Below are 20,033 nucleotides of genomic sequence, written 5' to 3' on the forward strand. Positions count from 1 at the left end.
ATTTAGAAGTATTTTGGCGGAGTACTATAGTAGATTACTAGTATCAAACAACTATAGCAATTTAGTGTAGCAGTTATTGTTCACAGGTAGCTGAAAATTAAATTTCTGCTTATTCACACGGGTGTGAGGAAATTCCACACGCCCGTGTGAATGCCCGATTCCAACCTATTTAAAGCAATGATTTCAGTCGATTTGGGGATCGATCTTTCCATACTTTGGCCTATCTTTTCTCACCTTTGGAGGCACCCACGGCTAGGGTATTGGAGAGGTTTACTGCCTTGGATACCGCATTTCCTTCCGAAGAGAATTATTGAAGGAGATTTCGTTAGCACCGATTTGGCAAGGTGTGCCCTAGGCTTGACAAGGGGACCTTTGGAGAAGACGCATCCACTTCACAAGTCCATTAACACAAACACCAAGGGGGTTTTATTCATGGATTGCATATTTTCACTTTTGATTTCATTATTGATTGTATTTTGCTCCACGGAGAGCTAAACCCCTAGTGGGTACTTAGGCTTGTAAATCCTAGGATGATCTCTTATTATGTTTCATTAATTGATGTTTTTATTGAGTTCCAATCTTGAATGCTTGTTGAGTTGATTTTCCTTTAGAGTGACACTAGGGTTAAGAATCCATTTTGGTAATTCTTGTGGATGAATGACACACCATGAGGGTTAGACAATGCTAGATTGGAGAGGGTTAAGAGGGTGAGTCGAGAGATAGCGGAACATCGTTTTTCCCCTCTGGTGTGATTTATCCTGCCTCCATGTTCCAAGAGTTCTTTGTGGTCACAATAGAGTGAAGTGCTAAGAGACAAACTCCACTAGGGCTTATTTGTGCAAGCAACAGAGTGAAGCATTAACGTAATCCTTAGTATCTGGGGCTTAATTATGACTAGGGGTCTTTCCCCTGGACCAAAGGATTAGATTTATTTTAGGGAATAGGGTTTATCACTTAGAATCTCTAGAGCCTAATGCAACCTAGCACAATGTGAGGTGTGGAGACTGAGAGATTTCTCCACCGTGGTATACTGTAGGATTAGTCACGGTTGACCTTAAGTTTTGGGACCGTGTGTTTAAGGATCTCTATGACTCATTATACATTAGTTAGGAAACATAATGATTGGTTGTGCAATTGGAAACAATAGTCCTAGGGTGAGCAATGTCCAGGTGCCCTATTTATCATCAATTGCCTCTCCTATCTTTTATTTGCGCCTCTTTCTTCTTTTCTTATTTCTATTTGCATTGATTCTTATTCACATCACTATTAATTCATTTTTCATGCTAGTTAAATAGTAGTTTTTGTGTTTCTAATCACTATTCCCTGTGGATTCGACTACCCACTCACCGGGGTATTATTACTTTGACAAACCCAGCCACTTGTGGTTCATACGCAAAAGGGTGTTGTCAGTATGTTAGTGAATATAATTATTGTTGAGTTGAAATTCATAAGTTGATGTGCATATTTCATATTAGTGGAAATTTGGTAAATACTATTAATGTGCAGAAGCTTAGATAGAACTCATTTAAGATAGTTATATGTTTGTGCTCGATGAGTAAAAGAATAGTGTTATGGGTGTTAAAAATAATATTGAGGTGATCTTGATGATATAAGAAAAGAATAAAATTAAAAGAAAGATATATCTCTTTACTGGTTAGGAGGTAATTTAGTTGGATATTTTTTTATAGTAAGTACAATGCTGTATCAAAATAGTGATATTATCTATGGAAGAAATCTCTGTTGTGATGTGGAGAGTTGTTGGAACTATTATAGAAGGATAGGACCTTGGTGAGAAGTTTTATAAAGTCAATCGATGCAATTACATTAGAACAACAAACTAGAATGATCTGATTTTTCAGGGTTACAATAAAGTTGAAGTTGGATTCTTTGCCATTCTGAATTATGGGTTTTGTTTGAGCCAAAAGTCATATTTGTTTTAATGAATTATCATTATTTTTTTAAAGGTACAATGTATTCCAAAAGTATGCTCAGTGTTCTCTTTTGATATTATTGATTTTCATTTACGAACCCCTTTGTTTGAATAATTGTTCTTTTGACATTTATGATTATGAAAATCATTTTCATTCTTGAAATATGGATATTTGTCCTAGACATGGAGATTATGATGTATTATGCATGGATTGTATTATTTTAACACCTACAAGTCTTGAATATATCCACTAAAGTGGTGGGATATGGTCTTGTTGTTCTTGACAAGGTGATTTTGATGGTGATGAGGTTATTGTTACCCACTACTGTAATAGCAAGTCCTTATGATCTGGCCTAATGGGAGGTGGTGTGGTGGTCCTAGTTCATGTTCGGTACATGATTTGGGGGGCGCATAGAAGTCTTGAGGGAGTAATACATAGAGAACCCGGTGATCACCACACAAGGTTTCAGTGGGCCAACGTCAATGGTATGAAGACCTTGAAGACTCTCAACCTAGTTGCAATGGTAACAAAGTCGAATAGGTTTTTCAAGCTATTGTTTTGAGAATGGTGTTACATTATAGTTTTTGCAAAACAATGACTTCTCAAATTTGATTATTAAATTTTGGACTTGCTTTTATGTCTTTACAAGTCTTTTTGGGAAAATGATTTCATTGATGAGCTTTGAAATGGATCATGACCTCTTTTAAAGTTTGTTCTTAAACAAAATTTGTTATTTGTGAATTTTGGAGGCATTATTTGATCAAATTGATTATTATACTTACTATATAACTAACATATACTTTTTTTGATATGCTTATATATATATTTGTTGAAATGTTGTGAAGTTATATGCGTACTTCTAAAAGCTTGTTCATTTGGATTTAAATGTTGAAGTTTGATATCCGTCTAAAATTATGCTAATCCATGATAAGTGTCTAAATACATCACTTTTATTATATATATTTTATGCACTTTCATGCGTATTTTATATGACTCTGATGCCTTTACCCCATATAATCTTTCCTTTTTATTTCAAGAAATTAGAAGATTGTTTCGATTAAAAGTGAGCTCTTTTTAGTGAAATTTGGAAGATTTTTCAAAGCTCACATGCATCCTAGCATTTTAACCACCGATCACAACGGCCATGATAATGTAGATGATCACTGTAGAAGTAAATTTTGCTCGCATGAAGCTTGTGAACCTACCGCAGTGCTTTTGTAGAGAGTTTGTGCTGGGTGGCATGAGCCCACATGGATTGAAATGAGACTTATTTAAGTCATCTTCTAGGGCATTTTGAAGGGTCATTGGCCACCATTTTCTCATTGTGCTTAGAAGGCATCATCTTCACTATCATCTCCACCATCATCTCCACCATCATCTCCACTACCATTCTCCACCATCATTTGCACCACAATTCTCCACCATCACCAAAGTAAGTTGCCAGCTAGACAAGGGGTTTTTGGAAGATCATTTCAAGAGCAAGAGCTCAGAAGGGAGAAGGTCACACTCAAGAAAGAACATCGAGGAGTTCGACGATGTGGATCTGACGAGCTCTTCTTACCATCTTCTACCCTACATCTTAGGGGAGTTGCTTATAAGCTATTGTATTGTTTTATTTATTCATTCTTTCCTTGTAATGTGGAACTAGACTCCCAAGGGCACCGGGCGTCTGGTGAACCTTGGGAGAATAACTTGTATGGATGTTGATTTCTTTTGTTAATTAAATGTTGGCATGCTTTTTTTTCAATCTATTATTTTGATGTTCAACTTAAAATGGATGGATTCCGTAGGTTTTGATTGTTGAATGATACTTGTATAATGGGATGCTTGCATGTACTAGGTCGCACAATGATTGAAGGGGGATTAAATGTAACTGAACACCAGAAGTTCCTAGTATCGGTAGCACCCGCAGGCATTAGGGCTAGTTTTAGCCTGGAGAGCATTAGAGCATCCATAGCCAAGACTACTTGTAACTAAGAAAATCATAGGGGTAGTCGACTCCCAAGTCTAGTGGATCAAACCTAGCCAACATCACACTTAAATTCCCAAATTCATCCTTTCTTGTTCTTTCCTCTAGGGGATACTTACATGAGGCCTATCATTCTCATTGCTAGTTACCCTTTAGATTGCTTGCATTGCGTGCCTTAGTCCATTTTGTTTATAGCTCTTTCTTTTGTTATTTTTCATATTTGTGTTTGTAAACAACAACCTCCATTTGATAGACTAGATAGTGCCGCATAGGGGGAAGTAATAACATATCATAGGACCCCAGGGAATATGTGTTATAACAAGTCTATTACTGTAGTTATAACTAGCCCATTACTGTTGTTTTTTCAGGGTAGTAGTGTAAATTTTATTAGGCACTGTAGCACATGGTACTGTAGTAGCCCGAGTTTTACATTATTCTCTTCTTTCTTTCTTCTTCTTCATTTGTTATCTTCTCTTCGGCCGGTAACCTTACCTTTTAGAATTTTTTCGATGACCCAATACCTAGCGAACCAAAGCTAGAAACCTTTTCCTCTCTTACTTGTGAGTACCTTTATAGCTTTGATCCAAGTTTTATTCCTCATTTTTCTCGTATTTCATCATTTTTGAATTCTTTGTAAATCCTAGATTTAGAGCTTGATTGTGGATGATTATAGGTTTAAATTAAAGCTGGTTATCTTGTGGGTTATTATGGATGATGTTTGTATAGAAATTTCCATGTTTAATGCTGTAAATTTGAGAGAAAACCATTTGTTATGGTCAGGGTTTACTATGGTACTTATTTACTATAGCCAGTACTATAGCTCCAGTGAATCTTAGTTGTTTGTTTGGCTTCTTTGGTTTAGAGTCAAGCTAAGTTAGAAGTTCATTGTTAGCCTGAGAAGCTAGTTTTAAGCTAACCGTAGGGTCGTTTGAGGGTTATATGTTAGTGCGACCTAGGGTTTCTTTTCTTTTGTTGCTATGCTTTGTTTAACATTGGTTTATTGCTTGTTTGTGTTTGCTTTGGCTAAGAGATGAGTGTTCGCCTTGAGGCTGGGAGCCGGTGCAGGATTAGAGCATCTGGGAATTTGAAATCACCAAAAGTTGTGAGTGGGTTATGTTGTTGTACATTTCTAAATAGAATATGATTCAAAGGCCTTCTTTATTTGATTTGAGATTTATTCATGGTTTATCATATTTAAATTTATATGTTGATCAATTTTGGGAAGACTTTTCTTGCTATGGATTTATATCGGAAAACCCTTGTTGTTTGATGAAATTATTCATGCTTACTAGTTGGCTTCAAAAATAAACTTCTATTTTTTGTTTTTTTATATTGAGAATGTTGTTGTTCGAATGAAAGTATTTATGTTTATACTTGTATTAGAGTTGAATTGATTTATAATGCTTTGATTATTCTGTCATGCTTCTAGCATGGGTATTTGTGTTATTCTGTTATGCTTCTAGTATGGGTATTTGTGGAATAGCTTGGATTCTTGATATTGGAATGTTGTCCTAGTTATGGATTGTGTGTTTAGATAAGTATGTATTGCATTACTTAAATAGTGTTACTGATGTATTCTCCGAAAGTGCAAAGATCGCACACAAGTAGTAAGTGGTAACCCCATGAGGGGTAGGGTTGTCGAACCACAAGGACTAGACTACAAAAACTCACTTACCATTGATCTCTAGTTAGAATGAATTGAAGATTGGATTAATACCAAAGGATAGAAAAGTAAAAGAGGTAAGAAAAGGAACAGGTGAAGACAATAGGCAAATTGGATTAAGTTTCATTAGCAAGAGAACAATGCCCCGAGATGTTTCCTCTATACTAAGTGATGCTCACTCGCTCTCATGACTTACCAGGCATATTCTTGGGCTCTAGTGTGTGCTCAAAAGCAATGTTGCAACTTTGGCTCTCAACTACATCAAGTTTTGCAGAGATAACTATGGGTTCAATACTCATCAAGTTTTGCCATTGCCTTGGGCAACAATAACTATGAAAATCCACCTTCAAGTTTTACCTAAGAAACTACACAAATCAAGCACATCAAGTTTTGCAAACACAATATTTAACGCAAGGAACCAAAAGAACTCTGTAAATCAAGGAGAATACAAGTGTTTAAGCATACAAAGTGACACAGTTCCCACCTCGGGGCACTGTGGCCAGCTAGCCCCTCAAGGGTGGGTACAACATGGAGGAGATAACAATAAATCTAAAGAAAGAAGACATAACTCCCTTCTCTTCAAGATTTGCCTCCAATATCGAGCTCTGTGTGCTAGCACCATTTTCCTGTGCCTCAAACTCGCTCCTTGTTGGCCAAGAAGATGTGGATAAGCTTGATCTTCACCCTCATCAATGTTCTCCCGGTGAAGAAGAAGATCCCCGAACAAAGATGGAAACAAAACCCTAGAAACTAGAGTTAAAAAGGGAGATTTTGGGCTCGACACAGTCGGCACACGAGCGTGTCCGAACCGTGTTGTATCGGGGAAGATCTGAGTGAAATGGCATTGGCCTACCTGGAAGATTTAGTAGAAGGGACATGGTCATGTTCTAACCATGCACTGGTGTGACACAATCGTGTTAGGAGCACTAAGAGCGTGTCACCACTTCTTAAATAAACTTGCTTTCGGCCTGGGTCTTTCAGTGGCACAGACATGATCATGTCTAGACTGTGTCAAGCTTGAGAACACCCTTCTACATGGATTTCTCTTTGAACCGCATGCCAGGCTGAGGTATTCAATGGAAAGGACATGAGCATGTCTTCCCCGTGTCTAGCTTAAGTACTTAGCACCCAAAAGGTGTTCTCTCTTTTTTCTTCCCTATTTTATTGCAAATCACATTGAGCCCCCCTATTCCTGCATAAGTAACAAAAATACCCAGAATAGCACCGCGCATGCACAAAAGTAAGCTTGAGAACAAGTATAATGATTGATTTAGGGTATGAAAACATGTATATAACATGCACTAATCAAATACCCCCATGTAGTAGGCGGTCATAGCGGCCAACATTTGGAGGTGGCAAAAGAATGGCTGATCCTTTTTGACAAATTTAGGAGGGGTGTAGGACCTTAATTGGACAATCATCATGGAGCTAGAGTCACCATACGGTGAACCAATAGGTCAACGTTAAGGCCATGAGTACTTTGACAGCTTTAAACCTAGTCGCAGGACGACTGAAGTTTAGAGAGATTTCTAGAACACACTTACTGGGTTCATTGCAAACTTGGTATTTTAAGGAGTTTGAGTTTTTCATGCAGATTAGTTTTTGAGAAGTAATCTCTTATATATATTTTGTATTTCTATTTTAGAATGTGATGAGAGGGAAAGCCCAACTATCACTCTTAGGATAGCAGTCTCTCGCAAGTTTGATTTGGCGATGAGTATTATGTTTTATGGATTTTAAAAACTCATATTATGTATGTTGTTATATATACTGTAATGTTCCAGATTATTGTATAAGCTTGACTTAATGTTCAACTTGTTTTATGTTTTAAAACCGATGTTTTGTATTTCGAGAAATTGTTGTTGAAACCCTATTTGAAGAAAAGACTTTCTTTAAGCTATATATGGCATTATTGTACCTATTTGTTCGGTTATGTGTTATTATGTTCTAATATGTGTGTTATGGGCAAAAGCTTATTTTGGTAATTTATATTGATTATTTTGGTATATTCTTTTAGAGTTGTGCTAACCCACTCATTGAGTAACCTAGGTTGCTAACCCTCTTTCTCCCTTTTTATAGATTTCAGATTTTAGAGGCAATGCGGCGTGGTGGAGTGTTGCGCATGGCTAATATTGTTCAACTTTATTTTCCTACAATATTGTATATCTGCATCTCAGGGCATGTTTGCATTGTATAACATTCATGGATCCACTAGTACTGTTAGGTTTTGAAAATTAGTATTATTATTGCATGTTCTGCTTTATAGGTCATCCTGGTTATGTGATAACTTATTTAATTTTTGAATTCCTTTTACTTTTGTTGTTGACTGTGTAGCTTCCTTTGTGTATATTTATACTCTGTAACCTTGGATATTACTATTTGTGAATTTTTGTTCAAGATTGTAAAAATTCAAGGTTTTGTTAGCCTTGCTGCAACTCGAGGGTTGAGTGATGTGGGTGTTCCTTCTTGGGTTGTTGCAGTAGTTGTCACATGCTGGGCCGGCAAGTCAGGGCATGATAATACGACCCTCTCATACTCGTATGAGAGGTTTATTACTTGACAACTCATGCACTTGTGACAACACCCCTTTGCGTGTGTACCGCAAGTGCACGGGTTGTCGAAGTAATAAAAGTAGCCTAATGAGTGGGTAGTCATATCCATAGGGAATAGTGATTAGAAACACAAGAATTTCTATTTAACTATGGTGAAGATGAATCAATAGTGGTGTGAACAATATCAATGGAAAAAAAATAAAGAAAAAGAGAGAGAGAGAGAGAGAGAGAGAGAGAGAGAGAGAGAGAGAGAGAGAATAAAATGAGAGCAGCGGCAATCGAAAGAAAGTGGGGCACCCGGACATTGCTCACCCTAGGACTATTGCTTCAAGTGCAAAACCAATCATTATGTCTCCCAAATGATGTCTAATAAGTTGTGGAAATCCTTAAACACACGGTCCCAAACATAATGTCAACCGTGACTAACCCTATACTATGCCCCGGTGGAGAAATCGCTCTGTCTCAACACTTCACACTGTGCAAGGTTGCTTAAAGCTCTAAGGACTCCAAGTGATAAACACTATTCTGTAATCTAGATCTAACCCTTTGGTCCAGGCGAAAGACCCTAGTCACAATTAAGCCACAGCACTAAGGATTACTTCAACGCTTCACTCTGGTGCTTGCACAACTAAGTAGTAGTGAAGTTCCTCTCTCAGCACTTCACTCTATTTTGACTGCAAAGAACTCTTGGAACACAGAGGTAGGATAAATCACATCGGAAGGGAAAGGGGACGTTTCGCTACCTCTCAACTCACCCTCTCAACCCTTTTCAACATAGCTTTGTCTAACCCTCACGGTGTGTTACTCGTCCACAAGGATTACCAAGATGGATTCTTAACCCTACTGTCACTCTAAGGAAAAATTAACTCAACAAGCATTCGAGATTGGAACACAGTTAAAGACATCAATTAAAGAAACATAATGAAAGATCAATGAAACAAAAGCATCCTAGGGTTTACAAGTACAACAAGCACCCACTATGAGTTTAGCTCTCCATGGAGAAAGATACAATCAATAATGAAATCGAATGTAAAAACATGCAATCCATAAGTAAAACCCCTTGGTGTCTGTGTTATGGTCTAGTAGAATAGCCTCGTCTTCTTCAAAGGTTCCCTCATCAAGCCTAGGGCACACCTCGCCGAATCGATATCAACGAAAGCACCCCCCCCTCCCCAATAACTATCATTTGAAGGAACACAGTGTTGAAGGCCATAAAACCACTCCAAACACCTTGCCAAAGCCTCTCCAAACCCTAACCACGAGCCTCCAAAGATGGGGAAGATATGGAAAAAAATTTGGAAAAGGATCCTCAAAATGTCATATGACGCGGCTTTAAATTGGCTAGAATCGGGCATCCACATGAGCGTGTGGAATTTCCACATGCCCGTGTGAATTTCTGGACAGTAACTACTATAGTATTTTGTTACAGTGATTTGCTACAGTAACTACTACAGTACTTCATCAAAATGTTCCTGAATCCACAATCATGGGTAGATGACGTTGCGTCTTAAAAAAAAATCACATTGACAGAGATCTTGCTAGCCTTGGACAAGTCGGAACATGCAAATGTGACTGCCTTCGTGCCCCTCTAAACCATGTATATACTTAAGCACAGTAGAGGCACACAATCATGTGTTTTTAAGCACAACTTGTGTCTTCGCATTTGTTCACTCTAAAATTTAATCAACAAAGTGCATCCATGATCTACTTTTAGTTTCTTTCTTTCGTAATCATCTCCATAACCCTACATGCACAAAAGAACACAAATACATATGCATAAGTGATAAAATTTGAGAAAAGTAATGCTCAATGAAAGAAAAGAATACTTTGTATTCTTTATACACACGCACTTATCAAACCTCCCACACTTAAGCTTTTACTTATCCTCAAGCAAAAATAAAACATTGAAGCATACATAAAGGAAAATTGAAAGTGCTTGGCCTTAGGTTCACCAAAAGCATGCAAGAGAAACATTTTACATGTAAGGAAAAGTTTCAACACCAAAAACGAAAATCAATGCTCTAGCTAAAAACTTGAATCAAAAATGGACAACAACCCGATAACATGTAAGTGTGTGTAAATTCACTCAAGTCAACACAACATATACTCCTCAAAGTTGTAAGTTAGAAGGACTTATTTATGTACAAAAAGAAAAGAGAAGGTAGTAGCTTTCACACATCCTCGTAAGGTAGCCCTTTCCTAAGCGGCCGCAAAAGTGGATTTCACACTTTCGAGGTGGTAGCTCTTTCTACCGGTGTGGTAGGTTTCACTCATCCCATGAGATAGCTCTTTCTCACATTAGGGCATAACTAGTATCCGACTTATGAGAGTAGCTTCATATTTCATAGTTGGTAGCTCTTTCCACCCTCAATGCACAAACAAAAAAAAACATAAGAATAATATATTTTTTTATGCAATTAAAACAAGAAACAACTAAACTAGTCCCTTAAACATCAAACTTGAGTTTCTACAAGGTTTAATGAGCAAGTAGTGCAACAAAATATCAATTACGCAAAAATTCCTAAAATTCAAGTAAAAACTAGAGCATGAAAACATTCAATGTTAAAGATTTTCGTAAACTTAAGAATACAACTGTTGCAACTAAGGTGAACTGCAATTGGCTACATGAGCATGTACAATAAAAGCATAAGTATAGAACATGTGTAATGTGAACTCCCCCCACACTTAAGATGTACATTGCCCTCAATGTATGCATACAAACTCAATAAATGATAAAGCAATCAAAAACATATGTGGAGGTGGGAAATTAAAACAATACTCTTTGAACTCCTAATGGTACATTTGATAGAGCTATGTTCCTTGAGAGTTGAGTTCCAATAGGTTGTAGAGCACACACGGCCATGTGAATATCACATTGACCATGTCCATGGCTAGTCCTCAAATTCCATACTCACAAGACTATCTGCACATATACACAAGGGGTTTAGTGAAGATCAACAAAAACAAAATAACTCGAGTATATAAAGATAAAGCAATGAAATATAACTCGAAACTGAAAATAAAAGATAAACACAGAAGGAAGATCCTTTCTGAGTAGTACAAGTCTAAATAAGATGCAAAAATAAAATATGAAAACAAGTAAAGTAAAAGATGCCTCAAGTGTCTATGTCAGGCTCAGTCGGCTCTGGAGATGGTAGTGGTGGTGAGGATATTGCTAGTGGATCAGCTGGTCCTACTGTAACTGGTGATGGTGGTGTCAATGATACCTGAGGGGTCCTCGGTCTCATAACAAATGGTGAGATGGCATCTCACTTGAGTAACTAATTTAAAATATCGAGGATCTACTTGTAATACTCCCACAACACTCTCGAGCCTTTAAATCAATCATGGGCTCGAGTGGGGAAAAATATACATACTAGAAGTGGCTCTTGTGCTATGGGAGCTGCCTCTATCTCCATCTACTCAGGCTGAGACTCGAGTGTAGGCTGTGAATCCTCGGCTGCCTCTCCCTCAACATCTGCTACCTCTGGTGGGGGCATATTCATTACATAAACCCTATCTCTATATCGTCATATCATACCTATAAGCCTCATAGTCTCCAAGCCGAGGGGCGATAGTACGATCGTCTTCTCAGTCCCTCTGATCGCGTCTAACAAACAAATCCCGATGATGAGTTTAGTGATGTAAGGACCGGAGAAGACGATGCCGATCTTGGCATACTGTCCCTGATGCTGTAAGTACTCTGCTAGGATGTGTCCAAGGTGTATCGATGTGCTCTATACCATAGAATATAGATATAACAGCTCCGATTGGCTGAGTACACCGGTGCTGTCTCCATGGCCGTTTACTGATCTACTCAGAACGACATGAATGTATCGGTAGCTCAGTTAGGAAGGACAAGTGGCCTTTGATACCCCTAGCTCATACTAACCCTATCTGTACAGCGCTCTGTATCCATGCTGCGGTGTAAGACTGAAGGGATAATCCATCGGTAGCTGCTCATACTCTTCTGTACTGATGATCGCCTCATCATATAAACCCAAACTTATTAAAAACTATGTAATAGTCATACGGTGATATTGACTGAAGGCTCTGAACTGGATGGCATTAATGCTATCGAAGTGGAGTACGAACAGTGAAACTCGAACGATGCTAACACCTCCAATGTCAGCATCTTTATGGCAGGATCACGAATGGTCAGCAATCTGCACCAAATATTGACGGTGAGGAGTTCCTCAACCTCGTCTGCCATATTTTCTTCCAAATGAACCTTCCTAAGCGCACTCAAGTCCAAAAATCATTTCTAAATGAACATGAGCTTCGATAGTCTCTCAAACCGAGCCCGATGCTCTGGAATGGCAAACTCCATATGTTCTTGCTCAGGGGAATGCTCTCTAAGATGCTTGCCGACTTGTTTCTTAGTCTTGGGTGCCATATCTGCAAGAATTGAATAAGAAATTGACCAAATGAACTCAAACCAACAATACTGCAGAAATCCACACAATCGTATGGAAATTCCACACGTCCGTGTGGATACATGGAGCGTGAAAACCGCACTGCCGCTATGCAAAAGTCCACAAATACATCAATAAAGTTCGCTCAAAACTCTTTCTAAAACATGAACCAACTATTTTAAAATGCAAATGAACCGACATTCACTAGATTTCAACAAAATAAATCAAGATTGACAAAGGAAAAGAGAACTAGGGCTTACAGATAAGATGAAGATTAAAAACTCAAAAATGACTGGGAAACTCGAATGAAATCCCTCTAAATCGACAGTGAGAAGTTGAGAGAGTAAAAAGATGCATTCTCTGAGTGTTTGGGAGTGAAAAAATGAAGAATCGCGACTAGGTTTTAAAGAAAAGCGGTGCCTCTTGGCGTTCTGTGCATCCATGCAGTTGTGTGGAAATTACCCACGCCCGTGTGACCCAATAGGGGAGCTTAACAGGGGCAGTCACATGCCCTTGTGTGCTCTGGGGATAACTCTAACCTCTCTTAATGCATCCACACAGGTGTGTGAAAATTTCCCACGCTTGTGTAGCTGACGCACAAGGGCACTCACACGCCCGGTGACTTCTCCGTCCAACCGAGAATTCGACTAACTGTTCCACACGCCCCTATGGAAATTCCACACGGCCGTGTAGATACTCACAGGGGTACTCACAAGGGCACTCATACACCCCTGTGTCTTCTCGGGATGGAGGAGAACTCCCTACAAAGATCCACACGGGCGTGTGGAAATTATCCACGCTAGTGTGTAATTCACAAGGTCATCCACAGGGGCAAACACACGCACCTTTGTCCTCTCTGGATGAGCTCTGAAAGGAGACACACGCCCGTGTGGAAATTACCCATGGCCATGTGTCTTCTCTAGATGACTTAGAAAAATTTACAAACTCTGCAGAAAAGTTTTTTTGCACTCATACATACTTAGAGCATGCCTAGACATTGAAAATCTGACCAGAGAATCATGCAAAACACGCTCAAACAACCAAGAAACTTTGCCAATCACAATTAAGCACACAAAAACACCAAAGATCCACGAGAAAAACACACAGCAATAGCATGTAAAAGATCAAGACACCAATACTAAAGCTCTTATTCAGGTAAGTACTAAGCTAAAACCTAGAAAAATAGTAAAGACTTGGGTTGCCTCCCAAGAAGCGCTTGTTTAATGTCACTAAGCTTGATGTACCTGACCTTACTTCACGGGGGCTCATGGAGAAAGAATACTTCCTTATCATCCTTACTAATTTTCTGCCAAAATATGGTTTTGAGCCGATGTCCGTTCACCTTGAATGTACCTTTCTCCGGATGAGTAATTTCAGTAGCACCATGGGTTGTTACTTCAGTTACAATGTATGGCCCAAACCATCTGGATTTGAGCTTCCTCGGAAATAACCGTAGGCAAGAATTGAACAATAATACTTGATCGCCGACTTTGAACTCTTTCATATTTTTCATATGCTTGCCATGCTACTTCCAAATTATCTCCTTATAAATCCTTGTATTTTCATACGCCATCATCCTCCATTCGTCCAACTGATTGAGATGAAGCATTCGTTATTTCCCTACTTTACTCAAGTCAAAATTTATGGCCTTGATGGGCCAATAGGCTTTATGCTTGAGCTCCACGGGTAAATGACATGACTTATCATACATCAGATTATAGGGGTGGTCCTTATTGGGGTTTTATATGCCGTTCTGTGAGCCCAAACTGTTTCATCCGAGAGTTACGACCAATCCCGCTTTCCTTGTTCCACAGACTTCGTCAAGATTCTCTTAAGCTCTCTATTCGTGACTTCCACTTGACCACTTGTCTATGGATGATAGGGGGTAGCAAGGTGATGATGTACTCCATAACAGTTCAACACCTTCTCAAGTTGAGTGCTGCAGAAATTAGTTCCTCAATCACTAATGATAATTTGTGGGGTGCCAAATCGAGTGAATAACCTCTTCAAGAATTTAACCACGATTCTAGCATCATTAGTAGGTAGAGCTTGAGCCTCCACCCATTTAGAAACATAGTTAACCGCCACCAAAATATATTGATTACCATTAGACTTTGGGAATGACCCCATGAAATCAATACCCCATACATTAAACACCTCATAAAATTGCATCGGATTTTGAGGCATTTCATCCCATCGTAACAAATTTCTAGCCCTTTGACAACTGTCGCATTAAAGAACAAATTGATGTACATCCTGAAATAAAGTTGGCCAATAGAATCCGGCAGCCAAGGCTTTTTCAGTAGTTCTTGAAGCATAATGCCCCCAACTGGCCTGGATTGACAATGTGTAAGGATGTCCCAACATTCTTCCCTTGATACACATCTTTGGACCACATGATCTGCACAAATGCGGAACACGTATGAATCACCCCAAAAGTAATACCTCAAATCCCTGAAAAAATTCTTCTTTTGTTAGAATGTGAGGCCCTGCTTGAGTACTTTCCCTGATAAGTAGTTCGCAAAATCTGTGAACCATGGAGTGCCCTCTAATTCTGAACTCTGAACTGCATACAAGTGCTCCGCGGGAAAGAAATCGTTAATTTCTTTGCTTGACGGCTCTTGACCATCACATCCCCTCCAATCAAGAAAGAAGATCTGCAACCACATTTTCGGTTTCTCTCTTATCTTCTATGTCTATATCTAACTCTTGCAACAATAGGATCCAACGAATCAACCTCAGTTTTGCATCAGCCTTGTTCATAAAATAACAGAGCGCCGAGTGATCAGTAAATATAGTGACCCTAGATAAGATGATATATGGTCTGAACTTGTCAAAAGCAAAAACCACTGCTAACAACTCTTTTTTTAATGGTTGTATAGTCCTCTTTAGCAGTTGTGAGAGACTTGCTAGCATAAAAAATTGGTTGGAACTGTTTACCTTTCCTTTGCTCCCAAAACTACTCCAATAGCATAGTCACTTGCGTCACACATGAGCTCGAAGGGCTCATTCCAATCTGGGGTGATCAAAATCGGTGCTTGCACTAATTTATATTTCAACAGAATAAAATCGATCAAAAACTCATTCCCAAAATCAAAGGGGGCATTTTTTTTAAGGAGTTTTGTCAACGGTTGAGTGATTTTTGAAAAGTCCATGATGAACGTCCTATAGAAGCCCGCATGCGCCAAGAAACTACAAACTCTTTTCACATTTGTAGGTGGGGAAAGTTTGGCTATGACTTCAATCTCCGCCTTGTCTACCTCTATTCCTACTTGGGAAATCTTATGACCAAGGATAATGCCCTCTTGGAGCATGAAGTGACACTTTTCCCAATTAAGAACAAGATTCGTTTCCTCACATCTCACCGATACTCTCTCCAAGTTCCTTAAGAAAATGTTGAAAGAATCTCCAAGTACTGAGAAATCACCCATAAACACCTCCATGATATCTTCTAGGAGATCATCAAAAATAGCCGTGATGTAGCGGTGAAATGTTGCCAGTGCATTGCACAACCTGAAAGGCATTCTTCAGTAACCAAAGGTCCCATAGGGGCAAGTAAATGTCATCTTCTCTTGATCTTCAGGAGCTATGGGAATTTGAAAGTATCCTGACATACCATAAAGGAAGTAGTAAAACTAATGCCCAGCCAATCGCTCTAACATCTGATCATTAAACGACAATGGAAAATGATCCTTTCGAGTTGCATCATTCAACCTTTTGTAGACAATACAGATGCGCCAACCTGTAACTGTCCTAGTTGGGATTAATTCATTCCTTTCTTTTCTCACCACTGTCATTCCTCCCTTCTTCGGGACTACTTGAGTCAGGCTCACCCATGCACTATCGGAGATGGGATAAATGATTCCCGCATCCAGAAGTTTTACCACCTCTTCCTTGACAACCTCCTTCATGTTTGGGTTCAATATTCTCTGAGGTTGAATCACAGACTTGTAATTGTCCTCCATTAGGATTTTATGAGTGCAAAATGAAGGATTGATGCCTTTTATATTAGAAATCTTCCAAGCAAAAGTAGATTTATGTCTCTTTATTATGCTCACAAGCTTATCTTTCTGATCTACAGAGAGGTTTGAAGCCACAATAATAGAGAGCATTGATCCTTCCATTAGAAAAGCATATTCCAAATGTACAGGCAAAGTTTTAAGCTCTAACTCGAGTGATTCCTCAATAAATGGTTGTAATCTATTCTCCTTCAATCTATAAATTTCCTCGAATTTTGCTGAATCTTGCTGATAAGTGCTTGTGCGATAAGAATACTAAGTGTTCTTCCCTTGTGTTGAGAATTACATTTCTCGGGTTTTAACGCTAATATGGGTGTATTTATGTTACTTTCATGCAGGTAGGGTTGTGAGGCCGATTATGAGAGAAAGAAGCCAATGTGGGTCGTAATGCACTAATTTGGAGGAAATCTTGCTAAAGTTCAAACGCGAAGACATAGGTTGGGTTCCAGATGCAGGAATGTATGTCACCTGCTCGTACTCGAGTTAGCACAACTATTTGGAGATGTAAAAGGGCAGTCACATTCAAGCATTCTGACTTATGCATATAGAACAAGATCTCCACCAACATGTCCATTATTAAAGAAGCAAGGTGATCCACAACGTAAATGTGTTCCAGTTTGCGTTACCTCGATGAAAGTATGGATTTAGGAGTATTTCAGGCCAATATTGTAGCAGGGTATTGTAGAGAAACACTGTAGAAAAAATAAAAAATAAAAAAATAAAAAAAAATTCCGCACTAGCACTATTTACAGCCAGCAAAGAAAACAGGAAAACAGAGAATCCACACGGCAATGTGAAAAACCCAAAGAAGCGCCCACACGGGTGTGTGGATTCCCGATTCCAGCCCTTTAAAAGCTGATTTCAGCCCCGATTTCAGCATTCTTTTCTCCATATTTTCCCCAACTTGAGAGAGGACGGCCTCTAGGGTTTTGAGAGATATTGGCTAGGGCTTTAGAAAGGTTCTATGGCTCTGACATCATGCGCCGTTTGGAAGAAGGTTAGTGGGAGAGCGTTCGTCGGCACCGATCCGGCGAGGTATATCCTAGGACGGACAAAGGGACCCTTGTAATGAGTAGAGGACTCTCCACAAGACCATCGCCACGACTAATGAGGAGGTTTTCTATGGATGCTTTGTTTTTATATTCGATTTCATTGATTGTATCTAGCTCCATGGAGAGCTAAACCCCTAGTGGGTAGTTGGGTATTTGTGAACCCTAGGATGTATTCGCTTCATTGAATCTCTTTATTATGCTTTTCAATTAATTGATGTTTATTTTGAGTTCCAATCTTGTATTCTTGATTGTATGGATACTCCCCTAGAGTGACACTAGGGTTGAGAGTTCTTGTTGGTAACTCTTGTGAGTGAGTGACACACCATGAGAGTTAGACAAAGCTAGATTGGAGAGAGTTGAGAGGGTGAGTCGAGAGGTAGCGGAGCGTCCCCTTTCCCGTCCTGTGTGATCTATCCTACCTCCATGTTCCAGAGTTCTTTGCAGCAATAGTAGAGTGAATGGGCTAAGGAATGACCTTCCGCTGGGGCTTAGTTACGAGTGCAATGGAGTGAAGCACTGAAGTGATTTTAGCACCTAGTGTTTAATTGTGGCTAGGAATCTTCCATGTGGACCAAAGGGTTAGGTCTATACATAGGAATAGGGTTTATCACTTGGAACCCCTAGAGCTTATTGCAATTCTATGCGAGTGCAAGGTTGAGAGGTTATTCAATCTCTCCTCCGGGACATGTATAGAGTTAGGCATGGTTGACCTTAGGTTTTTGATCATGTAATTAAGAATTTCCATGACTCACTGTTGCATCAATTAGGAAGTATAATAGAGGGTTCTTGCACTTGAAACGATTATTCAAGGCTGATCAATATCCGGGTACCCCGTTTTTATCGATTGCCTTACTATCTCCTTTACTTGTGCTCTCTATCTTGTTGCTTTTATTTTTGTTATTTCATATTTTGTGACACTTATCACTATTCATCTTCCACATTAGTTAAGAAACAACTTAAGTGTCTTTATTCCCTACTCTTTGTGGATACGATACCCACTCATTTGGGATTATTACTTCGACACCAGTGCATTTGCGGTTTACACGTATATATGGACGTGTCAAGTTTTTGGTGCTGTTACCGGGGAGTAGGCGTTTAGAGATACTTTGCACTTTGTTTTCTTAGCTATTCATTAATTCTATTTCTTATCTTCTTTTCTATCATCGTTCTGATTTTGTTTTCTTGCTTTTGGTGTAGCTCTAGGTTATGACCCGAGAAAACCCTTCAATATTGATCGAAGGAGATCCCGAGCTCAAACGTACACTTAGAAGAAAAGGGAAAGAACTTGTGCAAGAACAGTCTAATCTAGCTGATTTGGAAGTAGAAGAATCTTAAAACATGGCAGAATAGAATGAGCAACAGCGGACATTATTCGATTATGCCAGACATTCAGTATTGGGGACACAATCTAGCATTGTGCGTCCCTGGAATATAGCTCAGAACTTTGAGCCGAAGCCGGCAGTCATCCATATGTTGCAACAATCCACACAGTTCAATGGTTTGACCGATGAGGATCCAAACAGTCATATAGAGAACTTTCTCGAGCTGTGTGATATGCTGAAGATATATGGGGTAACGGATGATGCCATCAAGTTGAGAGCCTTCCCATTTTCTTTGAAAGGGAGAGTTAAGCAGTGGCTACACTCATTACCTAGAGCATCAATTACCACATGGGAGGAGATTGTAGAAGCTTTTCTTGGCCGTTATTTTCCTCCCAGAAAATCTGCAAGGCTTAACAATGAGATCTCATCCTTTGTACAATTAGAATTGGAGTCTCTATTTGAGATGTGGGAGGGGTTCAAGGAGCTCCTGAGAAAGTGCCCGCAACACGGATTTCTGGAGTGGATGATTGTTCAGACCTTTTACAATAGTCTGAATCCGACTATAAGGCAACTCTTGGATGCGGCAGCAGGAGGTACCTTAGGTAGCAAGACCCCCGATGAGGCCAATCAATTAATTGAAGAAATGGGGTTAAACAGCTACCAATGGAATGCGAGGGAGAAGAAAAAAGTGGCCGGTCTCCATGAGATAGATGTAGTGACATCATTGGCGGCTCAAGTCAAATCACTGAGTAAGAAGTTAGATCTTCTAACTTAGAATAGAGTGATGGCCGTGATTACTTGCACCGGGTGCAGTGGAGGACATGCTTCCTCAGATTGCCCAATATCTATCGGTGATGCATCTTCGTCTGAGAACGAGCGATTTTGTGGGTAATGGCATGAGCAATCAAGGAAACCCATACAAAGAATACGCATAATCCAGAGTTGGAAGAGTCATCCCACTTTCTCGTGGAGCAACTAAGGTCCACAAAAAGGCCATAGGGCCACTTGGTTTCCAAAGAACAACATCAAGCCCCAAACATGGAAAACAGAGTTTCAGGTTTAGAGACCCGAATGAACGATTTGGAGAAGGCCTTAACTAGGTTTGTCCAA

At 39.3% G+C, this 20,033-nt stretch overlaps 1 non-coding gene across 1 annotated transcript; it reads right to left on the reverse strand.

Annotated features, from left to right (window-relative positions):
* Nucleotides 1–19,329: 19,329 nt before the first annotated feature.
* LOC120269616 lies at nucleotides 19,330–19,436 on the reverse strand. The gene has a single exon (XR_005539262.1). It is a non-coding gene; the product is annotated as a small nucleolar RNA R71 (small nucleolar RNA).
* Nucleotides 19,437–20,033: the final 597 nt, after the last annotated feature.

This window comes from Dioscorea cayenensis, chromosome 9, assembly GCF_009730915.1.
Source record: "Dioscorea cayenensis subsp. rotundata cultivar TDr96_F1 chromosome 9, TDr96_F1_v2_PseudoChromosome.rev07_lg8_w22 25.fasta, whole genome shotgun sequence".
NCBI lineage: Eukaryota > Viridiplantae > Streptophyta > Magnoliopsida > Dioscoreales > Dioscoreaceae > Dioscorea > Dioscorea cayenensis.